A 19,293-nucleotide genomic window follows, 5' to 3' on the forward strand; every position below is an offset into this window, starting at 1 on the left:
CTAACTTGATTTCACCTAATGTCACCGTTTCTTCTCAACTGAAAGTTAGTCCCGCCTGGTTCTGGTACCAGGAGCTTGCAGAGTGGAGCCGCCAGAGGAGGGACACGGGATTGGAAAGAAAATCAGTCTCTGGCACATGGAGCAGTGTCTGCGGAGCGTGTTGGGTGACTGGTCTGGGCAGTGAGCACATCCCCCCAGCCCCGGCCCTCGGCAGCTCCCAGGGCATCACCTGGACCCACAGGGCGGATGACCCCGCCGCCTGGAGCAGCAGCCCGTCCTGCGGCTCCCGACTCCTTCGCCCGGGATTGGAAGGTTTTTCAGCCGCGTTTAGAACAGGTCTGCGTTCACCTGTAACTTGCATGCACGCTGGCTGGTGTGGACCAGATGTGAAAACCCTCCGCTCCACACCACGGTACCTACTGACCTGCGCGGCCAGCGTTAGCCACGGCCAGCGCGTGCTCTGTCCCACCAGAGCCCACGGGAGGGCCACAGTGCTCTAGATTCTTCTTCCAACGGGAGGATTTCGAATGTTGGGAACTTTCTCACTTCAGGTTGTGTGAGTACATTGAAGAAAAACAACCAATCCCTATACCTCATTTCTGTTTCACAGCGTGTGATGTTTGATGAAATTTCGCCCATGCTTTAGTTTTAGATACATCAGAAAAATCATTTCCACTCTGCAAAAGTTCTTGTAGGATTCAGTGAAAAGCAACTTCCATACCTCATGGTCTCTGTCTTTTTAACTGAGCAAAAACCTCCCGTCTTGTTCCAAATACAAAGTGGTCTGTGTTCTGAGAAACCTGTCCCTGGACGTCCTGCTCAGTTCCGCAGACCTGAGTGTCCACAGTGAACCGGGTCCTGTGCTGGGCGCGGATACAGCACCCACCTGCCCTTCCCACAGGAGACCCTCGAGGACCCCGGCCGTGTCGGTCCGAGGGGCCAAAGCCTGTGGCCCGTGCGGAGCTCATCACGGGATGGGGGAGGGGAGGCAGGGCTCCCGCCAGCATCCAGCAGGTAGTGGGCAGTTTGAAAGCCTGGTTTCAGCCCAGCACAGGCCTCCTTCCCGGCCACAGGAGACCCCAGTGCCTGCCCTGCTAACATTCCAGCCCGAGGACTCGACAGCAGCTTACACACGGTCGGCTTGAAGTCTGTCCTCACACATCACTAAGTGATCAGTAAAAACTCCAGCGTTTCACCGGCACGGGACTTCTTTTGAACTAATAACTCACACTGAATAGATAACCAAATCTTGGAACCAATCTCTATAAGCAGAAAACGGATAACTTTGTCTGAAAGTTGATGGCTGTGTAAGTTGCTCAGGTATAAAATCCCGCCTTCTGGAGTGTTTTGGTGTCTGAAGGTGCCCGGGAGGTTTATCTGTGGTTTCACGCAGAGGGTGGGTTTAGACAGGCAGCCTAGCACGGTGTTGTCTAGCCCAACGGGAGGCTGACTGTGATTCACAGAGAAGTTCTGCGGTTGCGGTTGCAATTGGAACGTCTGCAGAATCGGCCTTTTGATGAGGTGGTGGGAGGGGCCTGGACACGCCTCCAGCCCCGTGGGGAGCTGCGTGTACATATTCCCTTACTTTTCTAACCCTTTGCCAGGAGCAAGTGCCTTTCTTCTGTTCATTGTAATCAGTCCGTCACCAAAGAGCCGTTTGCACTATGTAACGATGCCTTTCAGTTCCAATAAATGGGCCACATTTTCAAACGGAGAATGGGTGTTCTTCTTTTCATGAGTCGATCCCAGAGGCGGGTCCCCGGGGGAGCCCAGGGTCTCTGCATGGACCACCATTCATAGAAAAAAATGAAAAAGGGAAGAAAAACAAGGGGATTAGTTAAATGGAGGCTGTCCTCCCCTGTGGCTGGGATGCTGTCCTGTGGCCAGAGCTGACCTCTGTGTTGTGAATTTTGGGCAGGTTGGGGGCGAGCTCCCAGGAGAAACCTCCAGCCCCTACCCCACCCCCAAGGTTTCTGGCTCTGTGGCCAGAAACGTGTGACCGTGTGATGACAGCTTTCCAGCCCCTGGTGCCCTGGGTCCAGGCAGGAGAGAGGATGCCGTCCTGAAGGGACCTGGAAGGGATGTGAGGGTGTCTTTGCAGGAGCTGGAAAAATCATGGCTCTTTATGGAGTTATCACAAGAAGAAAATTGAAAGGGAAAAATTCAGTACTGAAGTTTTTGAATTTGCCAAATCAGTTCAAAATTTGTGATGAGACACTTGATCTTTCACGATCCTGCCTCACTGCAGGCAATGCTGAACCTGAATCGTCTGGTGCTGGCTGTCCTGGGGAGCTCGCCCCGGTCACAGGGGAAGCTGAGGGATCGCGCGGAACGACTCGAGCAGCTGTCTTTTCTTCGAGTGACAGATGTCGTGTTACGTATGTTTTTGTGTAACATGAATAAGCTTCTCCATGTAGTGTTGGGTACTTGAGGATCCCCATGAGCTGGAGCTCGGGAAGCAGGTACCCAGGTAGAGTGGCTACAGAAGGGCATATGGGCCGCAGGTTGATAGAAAGACTGGACGATGTGGAGGCCAGGCTGTGGACCCGGAAACGGGCCTGCCTGGACTTCCTCTCCCTCCCCCAAGACCCAAGACCAGCACCTGTACCGTGTGCCGGCCACACCTGGCATGCTGACCGCACCTGGGATGGATGGCAGCCCCCTGGCCCATGGAAGGACCATCAGTCAGTCTGAGCTGGGGGGTGGGAGAGAGCAGTCCCCCTTCGGCCAGATTCTGAGCAGGCACGGTGCCCTGACCACCTCCCCAGGGGACCCAGGGTCCACAGTCCATTCCACTCGGCTGGAGGCTGCCTCTGCCAGAGGCTGGGGCCCGAGGTGCAGAGGTTCATGTCACCTGGCCCACCTGCAGCTCACCTGCTCTCCACCCCTCGGTCAACAAAAGACAAATTAAATGAGGCGCTTTCTTGGTCAGAGGTTGACCCAGGTCAACACAGGTCCGGGCATCCTGTACCATTTCAGTTGAAATGAAATGGATGATGTAAAATTGGCGAAAAGCGTTTGTATCTTGCTTTAGAAAATGAGGAGAGGAGGAAAATGGTGCAGATGAACCGGTCTGCAGGGCAGAAATAGAGACGCATGTAGAGAACAAACATGGACACCAAGGGTAGAAAGCGGGGCAGGGGAGGGTAGTGGGGGTGGGATGAACTGGGAGATTGGGATTGACATGTATACGCTATTATGTATAAAATAGATAACTAATAAGAACGTGGTGTATAAAAAAATAAACTTCAAAAAAAAAGAAAATGAGAGAGATTGATATAAAAACAATCAAGAGAGGTATTCTGAGATAATTACGGTAAAACCTAATTTCTTGGTCTTGGTGCTTTTCATGAGTTTCTTTACAATAATTTATTAAGCTGTCGGTTTACTTTTAGGTAATTTTTTGTGTATTTTATTTCATAATAAAAATCTTAAGTCATTAGAAAGATATTTAAAAATTAAGCAGTTTTAACAGTTGGGGAGCAGGGAGATAATATGGGACCTCTCTGTACCTTCCTCTCAATTTTGTTGTAAGCCTAAAACTGCCCTTAAAAAAATAAAGTCTTATTTAAAGGAAAAATGAGGAGAATGTATGGAAACATTCCTTGTGCCTTCTTAAAATATTCACACCTGTTTCCTGTGGGCAAAATTATGTGCTCAGTGACATAAATAGTTGTGTTTTGTTTGCCAAATGATTTGCCAAAAGATTCTTCCTTATATGTATATGCATAGCTGATTCACTTTGTCATAAAGCAGAAACTAACACACCATTGTAAAGCAATTATACTCCAATAAAGGTGTTTTTTTAAAAAAAGAAGGATTCTTCCTTGTGCTTAGAGAATGACCCAAAAGCAATTTTTAAAAAAAGCATTTTCTGGCAGAGTTTCAGGAAGTCATCTGAGTATGTTTTTTCTGGTTTTACCACCGCATCACCATCCACAGCTGTAGCCATGAGACCCTAGAACCTTGGAGACAGATGGGGGAGCAGGACGGAGCACGTCAGCGATTGGGGTGCGGAGTCCTCTGTCCCCGAAGCCACCAGAGCCTTGCATTTCCCAAATGCCCACCATGGACTGTTGGGAGCCTCGGCTTGAACAGCTAAATGGGTTGTCCTGTAATTGCAGAAGAGGGGAAATGGGTCCAGAGGCGGGGGACCTGCACCAGGCCACCCGCAAGTGGAGGGCAGCCCTGGGGGCCCCTGCAGCCAGCTTATCCCAGGCCTGTGTCTGTCCTGTCCGGTAGGCTCCTCTGAAAAGGCTCCTTACCGCTGTGCGTCCCTTTGGGCTGCCATCCTGTTTTCTTTAAGCAGCTACTTTGACAAAGGCCCTGAACAGACCACGTTCCTGCTTCCTCAGGTATGGAGTGTTAAGGTTTCATGCTTGAAATCTTCTAATTGTGGATTTGCCTTCTTTTATGCTAATGGTAACAAATACTCTCAGACCCAAAACCTGGAGGCGTTGACAGGGAAGCAGCATGTTTGAAGCTGGAAGGTTCCAGAGGCTCTAGTGGTGCCTATTTTAATGTTTGTGGGATTTGTGGAAAATAGCTCAGTCGTATTTGCTCTTTCAGTGTCTGGATTTCTTTCTCCAGGGACGGGGTCTCCAGAGGAAGGAAGGCCGCCAGAACGTCTCCGTGGTCTTTCCCACAGCAGCCTTACCTCCTGCCGTAAACGTTTCCCTAACTTAACAGAGTGATCTCGAAGTCAGGCTTTTTTCCCATTATAACTCTGAACATCAGCCTGATGCTGGTCTAGTCGGTTCTGCCAGGAAGCCCCGTTTTTCAGAAATAGCTTCTCTATGGGCACTTTGGTGTTACTGGGGAGGGAGGGGACTGTCCCTTTGTCGCTTGCAGGGACTGTTCAAGGGTAGAACGGTGAGTCCGGTGTGGCTTTTCTGTGCGGGAGGTTTGGGGAAGGAGAGGGGTAGGAATCTTCTGATTTTCATTATAACCTTCTTTCCTTTTCCAGCATTGAGCATAATCTTAAGTATCATGGAAAATGTTATTTTTGATGTGTTTTATCAAAATCGAATCTCTCTGTAATGGTTATTAACCCTCGATTGAAAGCCCTAAACTTCGGAGCTGCATGAGGTCATCGTTACATGCTTTTCCCATTAGCTTCACCCTTCCTGGCACCCAGACGAGTTCTCCTGTTGTTCTGTCTTTGAGCAAAACAAATCAGGGCACACAAACAGAGCCTCTGCTGGATGACTTAATTTGCAGCTGTTCTCACAGGAAATCCCTGGAAAACATTGGTGTTTGTGTTCTTTAAAAATTACGGCACCAGAAATTAACTCGGAGAGTAGCCACGGTCACCATTTCTTGTAATCGTGATTCAGCGTGAGTAAAGTGAGAGGGGACGGGATGCTGGTGCCGCCTTGGCCGTGTGTCCGCGGAACATCTCAGCCGGGCTGGGCCTCGCCTCTGCTGCCCGTGGCCCCACAGAAGTCGGGGATCGCGGACCCAAGGCTCAGACCCACTTCTTCTGACAGGCCAGTACTTTCCTCATTTCACCAAACTTAGAGAAAATGAACGCCTACGTTGAATTGACACTTTGATTCATGCTGTGCTTCACCCAAGGTGCTGCTAGAAATGCCTGATTCACTGAGTGTTCCTCACGTTGGGGGACGACATTCTGTAACTTCGGGAATCTGAATGCTTGAAATACGGTTTCCTGTTTGCGCTGAACTACAATCCTAACCACGCTTTCATTTGCTTACGAAGACCGTGCGCTCAGGGCCGTCCGTGCGTGTGTGTGCGCGTATGTGTGTGTGCGCGTGTGCTGTACACTGCGCTCGGGACCGTCCGTGCGTGTGCGCACGCGTGTGTGCACGTGTGCATGCGTGTGTGTGCGTACACTGCGCTCGGGGCCGTACATATATGTGTGTGCACGCGTGCGTGTGCGTGTGTGTACACTGCGCTCGGGGCCGTACGTGTGTGTGTGCGCGCGCGCGCGTGTGTGTACACTGCGCTCGGGGCCGTACGTGCGTGTGCGCGCGCACGTGTGTGTACACTGTGCTCGGTGCCGTACGTGTGTGCGTGCGTGTGCGTGCGTGTGTGCGTGTGTGTGTACACTGCGCTCGGGGCCGTACGTGTGTGTGTGCGTGCGCGTGTGTGTGCGTGTGCGTGTGTGTGTACATTGCGCTCGGGGCCGTACGTATATGTGTGTGTGCGTGTGTGTGTGTGTGCATGTGTGTGTGCGTGTGTGTGTGTGTATAGTTTAATTCACACCACCTGTTCCTGCTGTGCAGACAGCTGGGGGGCTCATATCAAGTGCCTAGCGCAGAACCAGGCTCTAACACAAGTGCCATAGGAGTGCGGTTCTCTTTCTGGCCACTTGGGCACAGCTGTGCTCCTGGAGACGTCTCCGATCCCCCAGGTTCCACATTTAGTTCTCAAAATAACAATAAGCAGTGACTTGTGTTTTTATGCCGACAGGAAGAAGGAAGAGGGTGCTGAAATTCTTCATAGGCTCTGCCTGAATTTAAAGGCAACAGAGTTTGCATGAGAAACTCCCTCATTGGACTCAGAATATTGTGAAACGAGAGGCCAACGGCTGACACCCCAGGTCTTGCAGAGGCCGGGATACACCTGGACACAGCCTCAGCCCCCAGCCTCCTTCCCGCATGACTGAAGCCCGCCGCCCTGCCCCGTGCCCCTTTCCTGCTTTTGTGTGCCCTTGTCCTTACCCTCCTTACGTGAACCATTCCCGTGCACCCGCTGCCCACTGCTGACCACCTGAGCCCCTGGCGGCCGACCTCCGAGAAAGTGCCAGTGGGAGCGGGGCGCCCGTCTGCCTGAACTGCTCTGCGGACTCACCCATTATTGTTCCTGCGTTCAGCTCTTACGTCCTGGCCATGTTACAGACTCCTTAGTGACCCCCTCTTACCTTTATCTCCATGAATTCTTACTTGGTACGTACATACAAGAGAATATTACTCAGCCATTAAAAAATGAAATAATGCCATTCGCAACAACACGGATGGATATAGAGATTGTCATCCCGAGTGAAGTGAGTCAGGAAGAGGAAGACAAATACCATAGGATATCACTTATATGTGGAATCGAAACTGTGATACAAATGAGCTCATTTACAAAACAAAAACAGACTCACAGACATAGAGAATAAACTTACGGTTACCAAAGGGGAGGAGGGTTGGGGGAGGGATAAATCAGAAGTCTTGGATTAACATATACACACTACTACATATAAAATATATAGTATATAAAATATATATAAAATAGACACCCAACAGGGACCTGTACTCAGTATTCTGTAATAACCGATATGGGCAAAGAAGAGATGCATATATATACATATATATATATACAACTGAATCACTGCTGTACCCGAAACTATTACTGTAAATCAACTACACCCCTATATAAAATAAAAATTAAATTTTAAAAGGTCATTGCTGATCTGGTCCTCATGTCTCATTGGCAACGGCCCCATCGCTCTTCAAGGTGAAGATCTTTACTTGGAGGCTGATTGTAATAATCTTATTTTTGCAGATAGTGTATCTGAAGAGACAGGTGAGACAGTGAAGTCGCTGGAACAGCGTTTGAGGCATGGGTCTGGGGGCGCGGGGAGCAGGTACAGGGCTGCCAGCTGCTGCGTGACCACAGCACGGTCAGGGCAGCCTCGCTGCTGGCCACCAGCCACCGTCCTGAGGGCGTGATGGTGACCTTCCGCCTCTGTCCCCATTCTGCCACCGGCCTCCTCAAAATGGGTGGGGCTCACTGCCCTTTATTGAACCGACGGGAATGGGCTTCCTCCCCTGCTTTCTCTCGGCGGTGGAGACATAACCCTGGAGAAGAGAGAAACGCCAGGAAAGTCATGCAGGGGTTTCTCTGGTTTTCATAAAAATGAGTCAAAACAGCACCCCCGTTATTTATTTCCTCTTAAACATACCATTCTCAGGCCTAGGAAAAGCCATATAAACCTAATTTTCTGTTCTATACCCTATAAAATAATTAGTCCACTCTAAATTCCGATCTACCCAGTGGGCAACCAGGCACAGGTCTCACTGTCCTAGAGTCCAGGCCCTAAGCTGATGTCCAGAGCAGCAAAGGTGTGCAGACTTGCCACAGCTGTAGAAGCAGCTGGACCCTGGTTAGCGAGTGGGGAGAACTGAATGCTGAGCTGGCCACATCTCCGTCTCGTCTAACTCTGCAACCCGCTCCCTCACCCCTCCCGGCCCTGGACGAAGCCCCAGGGCCCCGAGGGGCCCGTGCGAGCCCAGGTGCTGCCGGCTTCTGGATCCTTCTCCCGCATATGACTCACCCACCTGCTGGCATGGCTGCAGCCTCGTGGGGTCGTAGAACGGCTCTTGGGGACGTCTTCCTGCTGTAGCTGCAGTTAGGGTGATGTAAGGGCCACCCTTTCATCTCTGGGCTCGAAGAGATCTCTTTGTTTTCCTTCTTGGTCACTGTACGAGTCGGCGTGCTGGGGTGGAAACCAGTGCTTTGAGTTCCCCTGACACCTACGTGCCACCTGCCTGACTTTTGACAAGTTGCCTGACCTATCTGGGTTCCCTTTCTCTTCATGTAAGACAGGAGAAAGAACACCTTCCTCATAAAGTAAGACAACATTAGGTGTGGATTTCTTCTCTCCTTCCACCCCTGGAGACAGACACCGAGTTTTGCTGTCACCGAGGAGACGTTTTCAAAGGCTGAGCTGACACCCTCTGGCTGAAATTCGAAAGATGAATTGCCGAGTCCCAGAATTACAACTTAGATCTGTCAGAACTCTTGTTGCCAATGACAAAAACGTAGCTCAACCCCCAGAGAGAATGTGAACTTTGCTGGCGAGGCACGTGGTAACGTGGGTGTACCTGAGCCCCAAGGAAGCAGGACCCCCGTGTGAGCTCCTATCTCCACTTCCCTCTCAAGGCTGCTGTAACCTTTCAGTGGAAGACGTGGGTCTTGGTGGCATCCAGGGTCACATTAGCTGCTTCACCCCCAGAAAGACAAGGACCCCCATTCACAGCCCGGGGAACAGTGGTGATCGGGTGTCTGGGGCAGTGCCCACCTCTGGGGCTGTCCCCAGGAGCTGTGAGGACATGGCCGCTCAAGCCCAAACCACCTCCTGGAGGGTGAGCCCCCCTCACAGCAAGACGGGGTCTTCAGGAAGGTGGTGGGCATGCCGGTCACACTCAGAGGAGCCAGGACTGCAAGTTCCCCATCACAGTTGTGTTAGGGTCCCTCGTGGGCCAGTCGCACCTTTAACCACAAGGGAGCACAGGTCCTTTACAGGAAAGTAACCATGTGAACAGTTGTCTGTTATCAGGACAAGTAACAACTACTCAGACTTTATCCATTTATTATCTTCCCTCCACCTTTTGTATTTTTCCATCTTTTAGGGCAACTGTCAGTGAATCTTACAAAACTAAAGGTGTTTCCTCCAGATTTGCCCTAAGTGCCTTCATGGAAATCTGGTTTCCTGGAATTATTGTAATTACTTATGCTCAGGAAAACGTTAGCAATATGAATTGTCCGTAAACTGGGAGTGGATGGCTTTGGTCCCCCCCCAGGTTTTCTAGAATCTTCCAGCCAGGGCTGGCTGGACCTGCAGTGCTGTTTCTGTTGGGAAGCTGTGCACTAGGGCTCTTGGAAGGGTTCCTTGTGTTTAGCAAAAGCTGGAACAATTGGTGCTTAAAATTAATCCCAGAGTTGCTGGTGTGTGCTCTCTGGGCCGGGTCCTTTCCAGGTGCTTCGTCATCTCACCCCCCAAGGTTCTGGTCCATACTCTCTCCCAGCCTGAGGCCTTCATCCAGCAGGAGTCAGCAGGAATTTCTGCTGCAGGGAGCCACGAGAGACTCTGCTTCGGACAGAGTGGCCGTCAGGCCAGGGGCAGCGTTTGCTGGATTCTCCCCCCGTGTGCAGTGTCCCTACGTCCTGAAGTACCTGCAGCAGAAAAACCGACAAGCTGGACAGAGCCTCGGTCCCGCACGGTGTCGGCCAAGACAGGGTTTCCTTGTTTGAAGGTGAGGGTTCCTGGAGATACATCTGACCTCCCCCGAGTCTCCTGCAAGTGTTTCTGGAGCTCAGAGCCATCCCCAGGCTTCAGGTCGCCTGCCTGCCTGGTCTCCACCAGGACATCTGAGAGCAGTCCCCGGGAAGCATCGGATACTCCCGCTGTGCCCCCAGCTTCCCCTTCCCAGCTACAGCACCACTGTCCGCGGCCTCTTCCCAGGCCTGAGTCCACAGGTGACGCTCTGCACTCTTGGGGCCCTTGTCCGGCACCCGCAGCAGCACATTAAAGACCAGTATCACCGGGGGAGGCCACTCCCCAGCCGTGCCGTCCTCTGTCCTCTGAGTCCTGTCTGGCAGCTCTCACAGAAAGCCCTCCCCGTGGTCCTGGCCCCTCCATGGGGTGGAGCTGGGGTCCTGTGTGTCCAGGACATTCGATTGTCCCGGTACATGCACAAGTCAGGCCAGCAGAGTCCTTCTTGTGCCTGGCGGGGGCCATTCAACCACCAGCGTGTCTGCCAGAGGTTTTCCAGGCATGTGGCCTCTCCCCACTGCATCCTGGGGACCCTCATGCCCTCCTTTCTGGTCTCCCCGGGACAGTAGAGCACTGGTTCTGAACCTTGGAACACGGGCGATGCCTGGGGACGACAGGGGCATCTGGGGGCGGGGGGCAGGGTGCTTCTGGCCACCCTGCCCAGCCCAGAGCAGCCCCCAGTGTCCTGGGCAGAAGGCAGAGACCTGGGACAGATCCCCTGATCTGCCCCAAACTCTGTCCAGCGACCTCCCGGGGAGCGCTCCACTCTGAGCTCTGCCCTGTGATCTGGAAGCCCGGACTTGCAGGGCTCTCGCTCAACCCCTGCCCTTCCCGACGCCACGCGCCACGCCCCGGCCCCTCAGTGCCGTCCGTCCACGCTGCCTCCCGCCCCGCCTCCTCCAGCCAGACGGGCTGCCTTCTGCGACTCAAATGTCGGGTGTGCCTCGGCCTCTGCCTGGAAAGCCAGCCTGTGTGGCGGGTCCTGTGTGTCCCGAGCAGCCCAGCTCGACCTTCCCCGACCTCTGGATCCAGAGCATCTTCCTCCTGCCACTGGGCCTCGTCTCCTTGTCAGTGTTCCTCACAGCACTTAGGTCAACCTGAGTGTCCCCCCGATTCGTTTGTTTCCTTGTGTTGCCCTGGTGATTGAGTCCACCTGCTGAGCTCCCAGTGAGAGTGGGTTATGCCAGCAGAAAACCTACATAAGGGACACTTCAAAGAGACAGGAATTTGTTTTTCTATCATAAATCAGGACATCTGGCGGTGGGCAGTGTAGGGCCCACCTTTCTGCTCGGCCATCGCGTTGTGGGGCCCTTGTCCTCACGCGCTCAGAGTGGCTACTGGGGCTGCTGTCATTGTTCACGTGTTCCGAGCAGCAGGAAGAAGCAAAAGGGCCAAGAGCAAATGGGAGGCTGCCGGTTGGATTAGACCCGCTTGAAGACATTCCACGGAAACCCCCCCAAGGACACTGTGGCTCACGGCCGCTCCCGCCTGCAGCATGGGCTGAGAAGTGTCAGTTTTCAGATGGGCACATGGCTACCTATGGAATTAGATGCTCTATCGGTAAGAAAAAAGGAAAAGTTGCCACAAACAGTTTTTGTCTATATTTTTGTCTGATAGTCATCCTCTAATAAGGGAGTTGAAATTGTTCACCCGGAATCTCTAGCGCTTACACGGCACCTGGGATGCGGCCAATTCTCAATAAGCCTTTGTGAGGGTGAAAGGTAGGCTTCTCATCACCCCCGGAGCCGGCCTCAGAATTCTCGACACACAGTGCAGTCGGCTCGGCACAGGAATTGGGGTGAATCTCCCTGTAAAACTTTCGGTGGTTGTGAAGCCCCGAGCCCTTCCTCCCCTCTGCTCTCCCCTGGGCCCCGGGTCGCCGTCTGGTCTGAGCACATCTGTGGTCAGATCCCCTCCTGCCTGGTCAGCCCATATCCACCCACGTGGCTGCACTTGGACGTGCTGGGGAAGCAGGCCGTCTTCTGTGCCTGGCATGGGAAGGGGACCCCTCACCAGACCAAAGGCAGCACCAAAACCCGTGCACCCCATGGTGTAGGAGACGCTGGGCAGGGCCAGGGAGGATGGGCTTCTCTGGCCTCGGCTCCCACCTGTGACCAGGGACTCCCGAGGTATCCTGGGCCACCTGAGCGGGACCCGGTGTTTCAGTGGAGTCCAGGCACCAAGGACACAGGTGGACGACGTCCGCTCTCCAGGGCCTTCTCTGGGGCCGCGGAGAAGAGCGTTGGCCCAGGGCGCAGGGCCGGGACACACTGTGGTCTTGGGAAGACACCGAGGGCTGTTTGGGGACGTGGGCGTCCTGCCGTCCTGCCGTGTAAAATGGGTCCCTGTGAGAAAATCCGTGTGTGCGGGGACAGTGGCTTCGCTATGGGCACAGAGGCACCAGCTCCCAGTTAGTTGACCTGCCCGTGGGCAGCCGTGCCTCCCCGACCCTGACACGAGCTGTGGAGAGAAAGCCCTGGCACCTCCGAATAACTCGGCCCCTGAGGGAGAGAGTCCCCGGAGCATCTCAGGGTCCAGGCGGAGCCGCCCCTCCCGGCCAAGCTCCTCTTTCACAAAAGCCGGTTGTTTTGCTCTCTGCTGGGTAGGTTTCCAGGGGGACAGGGTGGCCAGAGCAGCTGGGGCCAGCTACATGAGGCAGAAGAGTGAGTAAAGGATAATGGGGCAGGTGAAGTGGCTGTGGTCAGGGGTGCTGGGAGGAGAGGGCGTGTCCCGTGAGCCGACCGGGGAAGCCAGCGACCTGTGCCCCTGAGCGGAGCATCTGTCCCAGTTCGGGCAGAGGCAGAAATGATCTCTAAGTGTTTGAAGCGGGGTTGGCTGGGCCCCTCCCCTCTGGAGCCTCGGGACTCACACTTGTCTCTGTGCCCACCCGGCCTGGGACCAGAACGGATGGTCTGTCCCCAGTCTCCAAAGCTGGTGGGGGGAGTTGCTTACAGCCTAAGAAGTGCTCTGAGCCCACGTGAGGAGCCGCAGGCACAAGGGGGAAAGCCACACACGAGGCTCAGCCCCACGTTCGCTCGGAACTTGTGGGATGTCCCCTGCCGTATCCAGAGGTGAGAGCCTCTCTTGTCTGAAAGGCTGGCCAGGCGCAGTCATACAGTCACCATTACTGAGGTTCACCAAGCGCCCGGGGATGTCCTTGACCCCAGGCCCAGGGGGCGGAGCTTTCCCGTGAACTGCAGTACAGAAGAATTTGGAGTATGCCATGGGACAAGCATCCCCCAAACGGTCATTTGGCCTCTGTTTGCATGACACTGGCGACTCGGGGGTACAGGGCCCAAAACAGGCTGCTGGGTAGCCAGACCTGGCCTCCGGCACGAGCAGCAGGCCGTGTGTGTGGACGCCGCCTACCAGGAGGTGGTACTGGAGGGTTACGAGAGCGGCTGGCGCCATGCTTCTCTCCCGGCCCCCTGCACAGAGGACACGCAGGGCCAGACGGCAGAGGCTCCGGCGGAAGAGAACCTGGGCTGATGACACTTGCATGGTGGCCAGCCAGGCTCTGTCCACTTCCATTCCAGCCAACATGTGCCCAACCCAGATAACAGGGTGACCACGGGGCCCCAGGGAGAGAGGGCGCTCTGCTCCAGGGCACTTCCCGCCTTAGCACCTGCCAGGGATGAAGACGTGTCCCTCTGCCTTCCTAGGTTCTTCTGGCTGGTCTAAGAATTAAACTGACATGAGACAGATTAACAGGAGAAAATCCAAGTTTTAATAACACGTATGCATGGGAGACCCCCAGGAAAAATGAGTCGCTCACCAAAATGGCCCAAACCCGCCCTTAACACACCATCTTCAACCAAAGACAAAAGAGGGTGTTGGGGGTTTGGGACTCGAAAGGGGAGGAAGGTAATTCACAGGGAGACGGACAAGCACACATTCGCCAGGCCAGGCAGACCGCAGGACACAGGGTGACTCTGGTCTCTGAGGGTTTCTCCACCACCCCTGAAGGCATGTCTGGCGATGCTCTGTCCCTGTCACAGGCGCTCTGTCTAAATTCTTCAGGCAGCGAAGGGGGAACCTCAAAGTTTCTTCCTGGGTCTTTTGTGCCTTGACTGTTTTCAGCTCAGAATAATCCACAGGCCAACGACATTTGGGGTGGCAGGTTTTGCTCCCTACACCCCATCTGGTGGGACTGAATGGGGATTGAGCTCTGGTTTCTGGTAAAGTGGGGAAGAGCTGAGTTCTCCCTAAAGATGACACAAATCTTCACGGCTGTATTCCAACTGCCAGACCTGGGAGGACAATTTTATCACAAAGAAATACATGGTAAAATCATGTTTCCTGTGTTTTCTTGGGGTTCTATCAGGAATGTCCTCCCGGGTACGAACTTTCCACCCTCCAATCATGGTCTCTTAGGAGAGAGGCCAGAAGAAACAAGGACGATATTTGTTAGGATGGCTGCCGGATCGCCAGCATTGTGTACACGGAAGAAAAATTGTAAAAATCAAGCTGCCGGGCTTCCCTGGTGGCGCAGTCGTTGAGAGCCCGCCTGCCGATGCAGGGGACGCGGGTTCGTGCCCCGGTCCGGGAGGATCCCACATGCCGCGGAGCGGCTGGGCCCTTGAGCCATGGCCGCTGAGTCTGTGCATCCAGAGCCTGTGCTCCGCAATGGGAGAGGCCACAGCAGTGAGAGGCCCGCGTACCGCAAAAAAAAAAAAAAAAGAAACCAAGCTGCAAGTATAGACCAGATGCTGTGGGGCGGAGCGGCCGAGGGTCCCTGCATTACTGCTCCTCTCACGGGGCACAGGAGTGAGTGACGGGTTCCTGCTCTAATGAGGCGGGCTTGTGCTGAGATCTTGTTGAGTTAGAGGATTTGGAGGAGGATGTAGCTGAGGGCTCTTCACTGTGAAACTGGGCAGGAATCCTAATCCCAGCTGGGAGTTCAGTCACAGGGGAATTGGTGGGAAGCTTTTTTCAAAAAGCGAAGGGAGGGAGGGGAGAAGGGAGATGGGTGTGGGAAATCAGGCGTTCACGTGCGCCGCGCTCCTGGAGACGCAGCCGTGGTGGAGACGTGGGATCTGACACCACTTCGGGTTAACACAGCTGTGCATGTGGCTGGTGTGGACAGCTGCCCTGTCAGCTCAGCCAGGACCCGCGGCTGAGGCTGCAGGTCCTCCCCGGGGTCAGGGAGGAACCAAGGAAGCACCCAGCGACCCCAGGACCGCACAGAAACCTCCTCTTCTCTTACCTCCTGCCTTTCCTACTCTCAATATATTCTTGATATATTTAATACGTGTACTTACTGTATATTAATATACTTCATACTTACTTTTATTCTTCATTTTAATCAAGTCCTACTCACCAGTCTTTTCCTTTATGGGCTTTTTGGGTTCTCATTAAGAAATCTTAAGGAAAGTTAAGATATTCTCTTATATAATCTTCTAGAAACTTAATAATTTGGTAATTTTCCCTTTCATATTTAGTTCTAGGAAGTGATTTGGAAATGATTTTGTTACTGAGCACAGGTTCATGTGCCCGATGCACAGTGAGGCCAAATAAACCGGAATGTTGGAGTTCGGAGCAGAGAAAGGTTTATTGCAGGGCCGAGCAAGGGAAATGGGGGGCTAGGGTCCCCGAGCGCCGAACCACTGAAAGGGTTTCAACAAAGCGTTTTAAAAGGCCAGGCGAGGGAGGGGTGTGGCTGGTTGTTGCAGGTTTCTTGGTGTTGGATCCTTTGTTCTTGCGTCCAACCACGTAGGTCAGGTAACGGTGTTCCTGTGAGCCTCCAGCAAGACAAGTGTTATTCTCTGTTCTGCAGCCTTTTATCTCTATATGAATGGAAAGTTAGTATCAGCTTGTCGATTTCCACCAAAGAGAAAGTGTCTGCAGGGGCTTTGACTGGTATTGCATTGAATCAAGAATTCAATTTGAGTTCAGTTGACTTTTTAAAACACTTAATCCTCCCATGATGTGTAAGCATGAAATATTCCTACATTTTTTATGGCTTCTTTAATAGGCTTTGGCAAAGTTTTATAACCTTTCCCAAAGGTTTTGCACATTTTTCTTAGGTGTACTTCTTGTTACTGCTGTTTTATGCTGTTGTAAAGGCTATTATTTTTTAAAGTCACTTTCTAGTTACATGTTGTTTGTATATAGAAAAGCAGGTGAATTTTGGATTTTGACCTTGTATCCAACAATCTTGATAAATTCAGTTATTAATCCTAATAGCTTTTTAAAAATATACTTTTAGATTTTTCTATATATATAATCTTCTTTTTTTGTAAATAAGGACAGTGTGTTTCTTTCCAGCTCTCCACGGCACTGGGTGCCCTGCTTGTCCACAGCCTGGCAGGTCTCACCTGGTTGTTGGTTTGTATGTGGTCAGTCCCTGTTCTCTTTTGCATAAATAGAGTTGGTGCTCAGAAACAGTAATAATAGTTTACTGTAATAATTACAGTAAACTTGGGATTGTTTTTCTGTCTTCTTTATATCATTTTAGAGATATTATTTTTGCAATGTGTAATTGCACCAAATTTTCTGGTTGAGCAATTTCACGGTTCTAAGTGTCAAAAGTTCACAAATAACAATTCATTATTTCTAGTGCTGAACTGGTAAATCTGGACCACGTGCATGGTTTTCTTTGTGTTAACAACGAGGATTTTTGTAACAACAAGGCTCAGTTTGGGAGCCTGGTTAATTTCACAGTCAGGATAGGAAAATAAGGTCTCCTGTACTCATTAATCAGACTTCTGTGCAAGAATGCCCTAGCCTTCTTCCTTTAGTCCCTGTCTGAGCACCCAGCTCAGGACAGGGGAGTGCAGGTAAGAGAGCAGGCATGAATCAACCTGCTGGATGAACCTTCGTCCAGGGCTTGACCCCTTGCCTCCTTGAATCTTGTCCGGCTAAGCACAACACTGATCTTGTGAGTCGACCCTGTCTTTAAGTACTCAGTGTCACTTTCCCGGTCTCAGCGGGTGGATGGTGCTGGGGAGGGGCAGAGCCTCGGGGTCTCCGGGGGTGGGGGTGACTGGTGGCACTGCCAGGGGCCTCCGCAGATGCTTTTCGTTGTTTAGTTTTATCTCTGCTTCTCGCCAACACAAAGGGTGTTTGGGTCACCCTGGGAGCCTCCAAAACACGGACATCGAGTGGCGCACGAGGTGCTTCCTGCCCTCCATAAAGCTGGCGCATTCAGGGAACAACTTGCAAAGTGGTCCGGTCCAGTCGGGAGGTCAGCGGGGCTGGGCGTGCACCACGGTGGGTGCAAGGCTGACTTTTCTCCCAGGGGTGCGATTCCTTGAGCCAGAATTGCCGGAGCCATAGTTTCCTCGTCTTCTTTGGCCCTGCAGATGCGATTGTGAACGACCGTCAGAACAGCATGAGCGGCTCGCTCTGGACACCCCCAGTGGGACCGCCTGCAGGGCAGCGGTCTGTGAAGACAAACGCACAGACCCTCGGAGCTGCTGGGCGCCGGCTGGAGTCCCCAGGCCGCCGTCAGGGCTGATGTGCTTCTGAGTTCAGGCCAAGTGCTGGAGAAACACAACCACGGTCCTTCAGGTGATGAAACAGTAGTTGGCACTCCCGCTCCAGCTGACTTGGGGCCAGCCTGCGGTCGCCTTTCATCAACAGATGAGCGCCCAACCTGTTTTCTGTGCGTTTCAGTGTCATGACACCGTATTTCGTACAGATGGTTGGTTCCTTAACCGTGAACGCTGCGCCAGCGGCGGCGCTGGTACCTGAAGGATGCTCAGCTGACACGTGTGTTTTCTGCCTGAGGGGTCCCACAGCCTCCCGGCCCCCAGGCCCCAGGCAGCTCTGCCACACTCTGCCTGGGGCCACTTTCAATAGAGAAATCACCACCCAAAGCACAAAAAGACAACGCAGCGCCAACTGGGCCGTGATGGAGACCCTTGTGCACGGGACGAGCTGGAGCAGAGGCTGAGCTTGCACCCCAGCTGGGAACGGGTGCTGCTCTGTGGTGCCTATCGGTGCCCTCGAGATACTGTGAGCATCCATTTGGGGTCACGAATGCCTCTCAGCGAATAGGATGTTTGCAGGCCTGGAGTCTGCGGTTAAGGAAGAGCCCTGGAAGGGGGACGGGGCGGTCATGTGGGCGGAGGCGGCGCTTCTCCTCCCGGGCGCGTCCTGTCTCCTGTGACCCTCGGGAGCCGAGCGCGTGCGTGCGGTTCTCCAACCTCGTGCTTCATCTGTTGGAGCCTCAGTGTCGGCATCCTGGCAGCTCTGATCACAGACCCCTGACTCACTGCCTGGTGGGAGCTGTCGAAGGGGCTTCCGCAGAAGAACGTTTCACCTTTGGGGGGACCACGAGCTCCCTAAAGTCTGAGGGGGAGCAGGGAACAGGAACGCCTCCGAGGAAGCGGGTCCAGGAGGCCTTTGCTAAATGCAGCAGCTGAGCTCCCTGGACGTGACCCAGCATCTTTCCACTTTCCTCCCGGCCTGTCCAGCAGGCGTCCACAGAGCCGCAGGTGTGATGGCTTCCCAAGCTCCCTGGGGTGGACCGGCCACCTCCCAGCTCGTCATACTCTGTGTCGGAGCAGGAAATGCAAACATTTTGGCTGGAAAAGACGAAACAGTGGAAGCTCAGCGCACATATGGAAGCACTCCTGTGGTGAGACCGCAAACCCTGAGAAAGACTGCTCTCCCCAACCGTGGCATCCCAAGTGTTTCCAAACAAAAATTGTTTTCCCAGTTTGGGGGTTGGAGGAAAGTGGATTTAAATGCTGCCAGCAAAAAATATTTCACATGGCAGGTTTAGACAGCTCTATTTTCTCAGGAAGGATTTTTACAGCACAGAGTCGACTGTAGAGAGATTTGAATGAGTTTGTATCCAGAATCTGAGGCTTTTGTAGAACGAAGAAATGAGAAACAATTACAAGCCCACCAGTGTCCTGGATCCACCTGCAGTTCGAGTTGCCGTGGGATACCCCAGTGTGTTGTCATTACTACTAATTAATTAATTTTTTATTGGAGTAGAGTCGATTTACAATATTGTGTTACTTTCAGGTGTACAGCAAAGTGATTTGGTTATTCATATATATATATATATATATATGGAGATATATATTCTTTTTTTTATTCCTTTCCACTATAGATTATTACAAGATATTGAATACATTTCCCTGTGCTATGCAGTAGGTCCTTACTGTTTATCTATTTTATATTTAGTATTTTATATCTGTTAATCCCACACTCCTAATTTATCTCCCCTACCCCTCCCTCACTATCCCCTTTGGTAACCATAAATTTGATTTCTTTTTTTTTTTTCCTTTAATTAATTATTTAATTTTTTGGCTGCGTTGGGTCTTCTTTGC

General features: G+C 52.6%; 1 protein-coding gene across 1 annotated transcript in view; it reads left to right on the forward strand.

Moving 5' to 3' along the window:
- The window catches only part of PXDN (peroxidasin), a 72,180-nt gene extending 64,474 nt beyond the window's left edge, over positions 1 to 7,706 (forward strand). The window contains exon 24 of the transcript XR_016387427.1: positions 46 to 7,706. The gene's annotated coding sequence lies outside the window, so the exon portion shown is untranslated. The remainder of the gene's footprint in view (positions 1 to 45) is intronic.
- The last annotated feature ends 11,587 nt before the right edge of the window (positions 7,707 to 19,293 follow it).

This window comes from Delphinapterus leucas, chromosome 13, assembly GCF_059928025.1.
Source record: "Delphinapterus leucas isolate spDelLeu-1000000601 "Yukka" chromosome 13, BTC_Dleu_Yukka2, whole genome shotgun sequence".
In the NCBI taxonomy this organism is placed as follows: Eukaryota; Metazoa; Chordata; class Mammalia; order Artiodactyla; family Monodontidae; genus Delphinapterus; species Delphinapterus leucas.